Genomic DNA, 9935 nt, shown 5'->3' on the forward strand with positions numbered 1-9935 from the left:
TTTTTAATGATGTTGTCACTTTTAGTAAGTCTTAAAAGGAGCATAAGAACACCTCTCACTTGTTTTCAAAATGTCAAAAGAAAATGAGCTAGTATCTAAAGCATTAGTATTCCTCATAGTATCCAAAAAAAAAATCTAAAATAATTTTTATGCTAGGCTATCTACTTAATGCATATAGTATTGCATTTGTTTTTTCAATGAGATATTGAATAAGAGGCTGAAATTTTTGAATGGAAGATGCCTATTATATATGGCAATGAGCAATTAAAGGTCGTGAAAGAAATTGTTTGATGTTCTACTCATGAGCTTTAATTTGAAATTCAAACCCCATGAGATAATACTTTCAATTTTTCAATGCACGACAATAATAGATAATTATTTGTCATATGTGATATACTCAAGTCTAGATCCTTTTAGTTTGTAGCTTTCAAATACAATGGATGGTCATCTTGTGCATGTGTTAAAGCACACTTTAATTTTTCAAAAGCTTCTTGTTGTGATTCACCAATCAAAATATAATTCTTTTCTATAAAGAATAATGAGAGGTGATACGATAAAAGAAAAGTTTAGCAAAACTTTTCTACAAAAGCTACAAAGGCCAAGAAAAGATTTTGCAATTCTTGAACAATCTTAGGGGCTTGAGATCTTGTATCTACCTTCTTAGGATCAATTACAATACCACTTTTAGATATAACATGACCTGGTTATTCAATCTTATATTGAAAGAAACTTTGTTTATCAAGTTTTGCGTATCCAAATGCTTCTAATGTAGGAAAAACTTTAGAATATACTAGTTGGTTACTTCTTATGGTTTCTCTATTTTGTAGTTTTTTTAAAGTGTTTGTGTTTTACATGCTTTTAGGCACATGGTTCTCAACCTCCATTCATGGGTCTTCAAGGAATTCTAACTATGTTAAAGTTTTTTAGAAGAGGATTTATTTTGGCTTAACCTTAAAGGGATTTTGTTGATTTCATTTCAACCATGCATAATGCATGGTTTGTCAAGTGTAAAACATCATCACAAAAGATAACATGGATTGTTAATGCCATTGACAATTCCTAATCATCCATGGGAACACATATCTTTGGATTTGATTTTTCCATGTACTTTCTCATAGAATGATATGTTATGGACTATAGTGGATAGATTCAATAATCGAGTCTACTTGATTGCTTGCAAAGAGACACTAACTACATCTCATGCTACACATTCTTCTGTAAAGATAATCTTTCTTAATCATGGAATAACTTTAGATATTATTTTTTATTGTGATACTTGCTTTTGTAGTAACTTTTGGACTTTCAAGATTTGGATACTATGATATACTATTGTGGAGCTTTACAATATGAATCTAATGGTCAAATTGAAGCTACTAAAAGTTCTATTTTAGATTTGTTTGGATCCTATACCATTTCAAATCCATCAAACTCAGATCAACACCTTCATTTATTGTAGTTTGAGTATAACAATATGCCACACATGTCTATAGGCAAAGGCCCATTTGAAGTTTTGTATGGTTAGAGACTTCATGTTTCCTACCACCATCTTGTCCGATAGAACCTCAATTGCCAATAATTTTGTCAAACACCATCAAAATATTCTTCACTAGGTTAAACAAAATATAGCCCAAGCATAAGAATTATATACTATCTAATCCAATTAATATAGGAGAGCTCAACATTTTAACATTACTAACTATGTTTGGCTAAGAATTGAGAAATGTCAATTTAAGAGAGTAAAGAAAAATATAATTGTTAAATCAGGATCTTTCTTTTATGGATTCTTTAAGATTATTGTCAAGATTAATGATGCTACTTTTAGGTTAGATTTACCTTCTCATTGGAACATCCATAACACTTCCTTTCAATTTACTTTGTACATCTAGAGGCCAGCTACGTGCATATCCAATATATGATTCTCCACCCTTATTAGAGGACACCACTAAGATTTTAAAGCCTAAATCATGATCAAACAATAATTTGGGATGGCAAAGTTTATCACATATACTTGGTCAAATATCAGAAACGTCCTTTGAAAGTGCTCAATGGTTTTCTAGATATAATCTTTGATCTTATACTACTCTCACCTCTCATTATCACTAGTATCATAAGTGTGGATAGTTGCTTTATCACCTCTAGGTAACGATACAAAAATGAACTATTGGCTAATATTTGTTTTTGTTTTGGAAGGTTTTATCATTGGCCTCTTCAGAGAATCCTTCATTGATTTGGTTGGTTTCCTTAGAGTGACTTCTCAAGTAGATTGTTTAAGTAATGTGGCAATTCGCATTACTTGAATATTCCCAACGATTGCTCTATATTTTTTATTGGTAGCCAAGTAATTTACTTCGTGAGTATGTTATGACTAGCATTATGTAGTTGAAGTAAAGGTTAGATTTGCTTTGCTACATGTTATGGTTATCATTGCTCTTTCTAACCAGTTATTCATTATTATTTATATATTATTTGCTTTACTATCTTGAGCTTTCCTTCTATTTTAAAATGATATTTCTTGATGATAAGAGGTATGAGATCATTCATTGTGTTGTCGTTCATTTTATTTTGTAGTGCATCTAGCCCTAAACATTAAGAACCATGATTTTGTGACAAATTTGATGATTTACTCATGAAGATACGATACATCACAATTCATTGAATAAATAAGACACTACGAAATTGAGAATACCTCGCTAGAATAACACTAATTAGATATTTAATTTCTCCTAGTTATAAACATTCAATCATGAGAAATTTGAGAGCCAATGCATGCCAAATATGTTCCTAGCAATTGTTAATAGAAAGGGCCACTTTGGGCAAAAAGAAGTCGAACATAGCCAAATACATGCATAGAGGAGTGCACTCTCTGTGCATGGGGGGATGGTTGCACCCAATCATGTGTTACCCTCCTCTTTTCTTTCTTGCATTGAGTCAAATTTAGTGTGTATTTGAATCAAGAAGAGAGACAAGGGGAGATTTTTATTCATAACTTCGATGATGAATGCTTAATTCTCTGAAAGAAAACATAGCACAATGGGAGATAACATCAAACACAAGAGATAATAGGAGAGAATGAAAAATTCTATCTTTTACAAACTGATGTAACTAATGGTGAAAGGCTATGTTCACCCATACTCTCCTACGAGCTTGGATGGTGATTTAGATAGATGTTAGAAGATGTGAGTAACTAACCCACTAACCATCATCCATGCACACAACATACAATAATCTAGGAAATATTTTCTATATTATCATGCCATGCCTCCCACCCTCAAATCCATGCTAGGGAGCTAATGGACCCCTAGGTCCCCTTAGAGCTAGGGCTAACCCTAGACCCCATGGACAAGGTGCATTAGATAACTCATCATCCCATGTATACCACTACCTTCATTAACTCTTTCCACTTGACCCAATGGTCAAGTCCTCTTAGACTGCCTTAGAACCATATGCTCTTCAAGGTTAGACTCCTTTTAGTGTCTAAATTGGGAACCATGTCAATGCCTAGTGCCCACTATGGCTTCTCCTCATTTGGAGGCTTACAATGGTTGGCACTTAGGGCACATGCAAGTAATTAAGAGGTAGATATTTGAGCGACTCCCAATATTCTTGAGCTATTAGTTGAGCATTTACATGCACAAAATATATGTGGAGCCTAGTAAGTGTACAGAGGGAAAGGCTTACATCCATTCCTAGTACACATCACCGTGTTCTACTTGATTTGTGAGTACATTCATTGTTTTTATTTTATGGTAGCTTTGTTGTTTATTTTATTATATATTTATGGTAGTTGCTTGCATGTTTTTGGCTCATGTACTCACTTTTTTGGCCAATGAATTTATAAGTAATTGACATGGATTTATTTCAAGAGGGAGATTGGAAAAGAGAGAGGAGAGGAGAACTAGAGAGAGAAATATAGAAAGAAGAGCGAGAAAGACATGGAAGACATAAAAGCTGTGTAAGAAAGGTTACAAATGAAAAGAGAATTTGATTATTGTTAAATGATGGAAATAATAAGAGTCTTTACATCTTTTACACCCATGCCGTTGTTGCTAGTGTCTATGCCTTAGTATTCCCAAAACCTATATTGTTTTTCCACTTCTTTACAATCCATCCCTACCCAAATATATTTTCCCTCAATAACAAAAGAAGGGACTCATTAAAATGGCTCCGAATAGTGGATATGACAAATTATTGCTTAGTTTCAACATTATGAGAATCTAAAAATCCGAGAGAATCTTAAAGAAACAGATTGGATTCAAAGTCAACGATCAAGTATATCACATGTTATCCATTTGGGAGCATAAAGCTACAAACTTGGCCACAAAACCTCCATCAATAGACCCTTGCAAATAGTAGACAACATGTTGTCTACTATGGACACTACTGTAGTAAAATTGTAATAACTTTCTATGGATTGATCCAAATCAAGAGTGCCATATGTTGAAAAGAAAGACTATTCCATGCACTTTCAAGCATATAATTTTTATTTTTCTATCAAGTAACATCTTTGAGATAAGGAAACTCCTTTACAATAGTTGTCGGTCTTTAAGAAGTTTCTCTAATATGTAGACCCTACCATTTCACCAAATATTTCTAGATTGATAGGGATCTAAGTTGCTGAACAAAGTATCTATGTCATCTATGGCTCCCAAGAAAATGGCAAGAGGTGCACACGCAGGAGCTTCTACTCCAAGTTCGTGTGTGAATAACACCCCGAACCTCAATGCCCAGGTTCTTAGAAATTGATTTCACATGGAAAGAATGCATTTAAGTATGTCTTTAGTACACGTAGTTGAGTTAAATACAATTGGAAATTGTAAACACAATTATCCATTCGTTTATGAAGTTAGTGCATGTCATGCCTTTGAAAAATTGTTTGCATTTCCAAGTTACAATCCTAAACGAATATTGAAAAGATGGAATTGTTTCAATGCATCCTTGTTTTCCTCGTAATCCTATGATTCCCCCAACAATGTATTGAATTGTGTCCTCTTCATATATAGGTGGTAGCTCTTCCAAATAATCCTTTGAGATCCAATAGAAGGTTTGTGTTGACTTGCATAAAAAACAATGTGAATCTTCGTGGAGGAAGGGAGTTCTTAGCAATAGGCCAAATCACCCACACACTTGATGATATTATATGGCCCATCATACCTATGTGCAAGTTTGTTGTTGGAGCCATCTTTAAGAGTGGAATACCTTGACTTGGGTACCTTTAGAAGTATCAACTCTACTCCTTGAGGCTCCACAGGCCGGTTCTTCTTGTAAGCACAAAGCTTCGTTTAATCTCTACTTTCCTAATAAGATTCATTTCACATTGCTAAAGCATGGCTTGCATATACTCAAATTCTTCTTTTACTTGGGGATTAATCTTTTTACTAAACATGAACATAAGAAGGGGTACTTTGTATCTATGCAAAACCTTGAAGGAAGAGACTTCTATACTAGAATGTGTGGAATTGTTATAGGCAACTCAACCAAATGAATCCATGAGTCCCGCACATATTGCACATCATGGACAAAAGTGTCATAAATAGATTTTGAGCCTTTATTTACTAGCTTCATTTGGCAATTGGTTTGGGGATGGTATATTGTAGATGGAGGCAATTTTGTTCCCTATAGAACTAAAAACTGCTTGCCAAAAAGTACTCATGAACTTTGTATCTCGATCATGAATTATTACTTGAGGTAGCCCATGCTCCATAAATTGGCTTGCTACTTGAGATGTTGTAACTTGAGTCTTCGTGGAAATAAAATAAGCTGCTTTGGTGATCCTTTCCACCACCACATAAATTCTATTCCAACCTTTCTTGGTTTTGGGTAAGCAGATGATAAAGTCCATAGTCATATGTGTCCATTTGGCCTCAAGGATAGGCAATGGCTATAGTAAGCCACTAGCTTTAGAGTGATGTTCTTATTTTGTTGACATGAAACACGTCTTGAGGCAAAGTCCTTGATATCCTTCGATAGGCCCTTCCAATAAGAACTCTTGGAAATGTTATCATAGGTTTTGAACACACCTAAATGATAGGCTATTGGCAAGGAATGCATCTCTTCCATGAACTCTTGCTTGAAGTAAGAAGTGGTGATGGCAATCTTAGCATTAGACCATATGAGCCCATTCTTGAGCTCAAATTGGAAGTTCTCCTCCATTAATTTGAAACACATAATTGAATTCTTTGTCTAGTAAGTTGGCTTCTTGAAGGTCCTCAATCCAATCACAATGAAGCTCGGATATGGAAGGTATCTTGCAAGTTGATACCCACATCCTTGATATAGAATCAGCCACCACATTATCTTTAGCCCTAGTATTAGTGATGTGAAAATCATAATTTTGAAGTGTAGCCACCCACCTTTGTTGCTTAAGAGTTAGATTTGATTGGGAAAGGAAGTACATGAGGACAATGATTGCTCTTCATTCTAAACTAGTTGCCATAAAGATAGTGATGCCACTCTTTGATTGCATAAAGGATTGCCAACATCTCTTGATCTTATACATTCATTTCCATCTCCTTTTCTCTCAGCTTGTGACTTTCAAAGGCAATAACACTGTGTTGTTGTAATAAAATATCACATATACCTTGCACTCTAGGAGTGCGCTAGCATCGCATTGGATAGTGAACTCCTTTGAAAAATCAAGGCAAACCGAAATAAAGGCTAAATAAAGTAGTTCATTTAGTTGGTTGAAGCTTTGATCTACCTGTGGTATCCTAAAAGAATGCTTATTTCTTCAAACTATTAGTTAAAGGTGTTGCATTAGTCACATAATGCCTTATAAACCTCAGATAAAAGGTATCAACATTCATACATTTCTTAATCACTATCTGCCCCAAATACTCCACTTTGGTTTGCATAAATGCACTCTTGCCCATAGCAAAAAATCTAAGCTTCCTCAATATGTCAAACACTCTCCTAATGTGTAATAAATGCTCCTTCAACGACTTATTGTAAATGAGAATGTCATCAAAGAATACTGGCATGCTTGAAGAGAAAGGGTGAAAGATCTTATCCATTAAATTCTGAAAGGCGGCTAGGGTATTGGTTAACCAAAATGGCATGACAAGAAAACAATAGAGGCCACAATCAATCCTAAATGTCGCCTTTGCTTCATCACCCTCTCATCTAATTTGATGGTAGCTTGATCTCAAATCTATCTTAAGCTTGATATTCTGCATTGCATTCTTCCATAGCCATGGTTGCCTAAAGGTTGATTTATCTTCACTCTTCAATGGTATTTAGTAATCTTCGAAGCAAGAGTGCTAATGTATTCATTTTTTTCCAAATCAAGCTTCATCGATCACATTTTGAGCAAGAATGGATCAATGGCTTCAATCTTCAAGCAATATGGAGAGTCCTTAGTTGTAGATGAGCCTTAAAGTCAATATTTTAAGTTTCCTTCAAGAAATGCCAAGCTTAGAGCTAAGCTTTCATGGTTGCCCTATTTAAGGTTTCAAGAGAGGAAAAAAAACTGCAAACATGGAAAAATGGAGCTCTATGTCGATCAATTTTGATACCAAGTTATTGTAGGACACTTTAGGAGTGATCATTTGAAGGATCAATGGTTAAAGTAGAGAAATAAGAGCTCATATTTGTTTGCAATCAGTGCAAATTGCATTGGTAGATGCCTATATTTCATAGATATATTACTCCTTTCCTTGCCAAGATGGTTATGGACTTGAAGCAAAATATACCAAGAACACTTCTCAAAGGTTATTTGATGCTTATACAGATGGCTTGGAGAGATTGAAGCCTTGAGGATCCATGGAAGCTTGGAAGACTTGAAAGAAAAGGGAAAGAGAAGTCTCTTTCAAAAGTAATTGTGACTTTTGTCCCTGGGGGGTCCACTAGGGTTTATCGTACGGTACCACGTGAGTGTAAGGGAGGGGGGTTATTTAAGGAAAGGAAGGTACATTTTATAAGGTAAGGTCCCATAAATAGGGGGTAGATAAGGGGTATTTTCATATATTTCTTGCACGTAGGTGACGTCTCCTTATTACTACTAGTGAATCTCTCGTGCTTTTGTCCTCCTCCAAGTTCAATGAATGTCATTTTTCCCAAGCTGCAGATCAAAATGGCTTCAAATTGATACAAAGTTGCCATTTCAATTTTGGTGCTACTTGTGGTAAACCTCTAGTCGCTACAACGGTCCAAATCCATAGTTGTAGATGTGTCGCTATAGATTGTTTAAGGAGAAACTAAGAAAACAAGTACAAAAAAAGACCAAAAAATGAATCAAAGACTGAAGCTTTGATACCACTTGTCATGAGGGAGATTGGAGAGGAGAGAGAAGTCTACAAAAGAGAGAGAAAGAAGATAGAAAATACTAGAAGTAGAGGGATAAAGATAGAAAGAATAGAGAGAAAGGCATAGAAGCCATAGAAGTTATGTAAGAAAGGTTGAAGATGAAAAGAGACTTTGATTATTGCTGAGAGATGAAAAAAAAGCCTCTTTACATATTTTATACCTCTGCTAATGTGGCTAGTGTATATCACTTATTTTCCCCAAAAGTAATGTTGTTTTTCCAATTCTTTACATTTTATTATTGATTATATCAATAGTTGCATTCATGATTATATGTTCCTTGGTTATTAGTTACTAGGGTAAGGGGGATTGTGCTCATATAGTATCACATATCCATCCTTCCCCTTCCCACGTCAAATAGAGTTGCAGTTTCTCTTGCCTTTGGAGAGAGGTTATGGGGGGAAAATGAAAAGGGGAACTTCTAGGAATACCCCCTCCCCCTCTTCACTAGTTGGAAATTCTCTTGCATTTCGGAAGAAGTGATTGGTGGAAAAACGAAAGGAAGGCTTTTGCATGATTCTTGTTGAACTACAACTACTATTTGTCCTTTATTATCCCTGTCCATAGGCCTACTATAAAAGGAAATATTTAGGTTTTTTTGTATCTTTGACATGCGTTTTAACAATAGAAAGTGAGAGAGCTCATAGGAGAATTTTCTTGACACAGTTAAATTATGAATCATGATGACACTCTATTGCCTCCCACTCCAATCTTGGCATGGCGCCTACATAGATGAAGGCCTAGGGTCTCACCATGGTGATCATGTGTTGACTTGGCTACAACTTTCTAGTCAGCCATTACTTCTTTCAACAACTATAGAGGGAAGTGGTAGGGTAAAGGGGCAAGTCATAAGATGGGCCCCTAGTAATATGACACTTGTATAGCATTGATGGGGCCCACCCATGTAGTATTCTCTTTTTCTTAGCAACACAATCATGATGGTGAATTGATTTTTGGATGGATTATAATTTTGAACTCTTCATTATTGGGTTTTGACTATTCAATTATTGACATAGATTTAATTAGAGGGCAATATTTTCTCAATGGCATGTCAAAAACTATTTACTAGGGAAAAGGGGCCAATTAAGTAGCGCCCTCCAAAAGGAAAACACACCCCACCCCAATTGAGTGACAATTTTACAAGAAAGATGCGGCTATTTTAGCCACAACAATACAATATGAAATTTTTAAAATTACAAATGAGCTTAACTTAAGACAAACAATTGAGCCATGTAAATTTTTTTATATTTTAGATTTTGTAAAACCCTAAAGCAATGCATCCTCGAGTGTCACTCTATTGGCCCCTCACTATCCCTCTTTTATGAACCTTTCATTTGTAACTAAGACTACTTAATAAAAATATCAAAATATCCAAATATTTTTCTTTGAGCTCTATATAATATAAATAGTTTGACCATTAAAAAATATTTATGCAACTCACTTGGAAATTTATTTTTTATAATGGAGGATTGTTAGATGACAATCTATTGGCCCCTTTACCCTAGTTGCCCTTACCTCCACACGTATATCTAGAGCAAATTGACAAATTTCCCCTTATGCAGGGAGATTCATCGAGTTATTGAGAGTTAATTGTTACACCCTTGGTTGGGCCCTTTGCCCTAGCGGGGGAGTGCTAG

Source organism: Lygodium microphyllum, chromosome 2, assembly GCF_053477565.2.
Source record: "Lygodium microphyllum isolate KBCC chromosome 2, Lygodium_microphyllum_v1.1.10, whole genome shotgun sequence".
Lineage (NCBI taxonomy): Eukaryota > Viridiplantae > Streptophyta > Polypodiopsida > Schizaeales > Lygodiaceae > Lygodium > Lygodium microphyllum.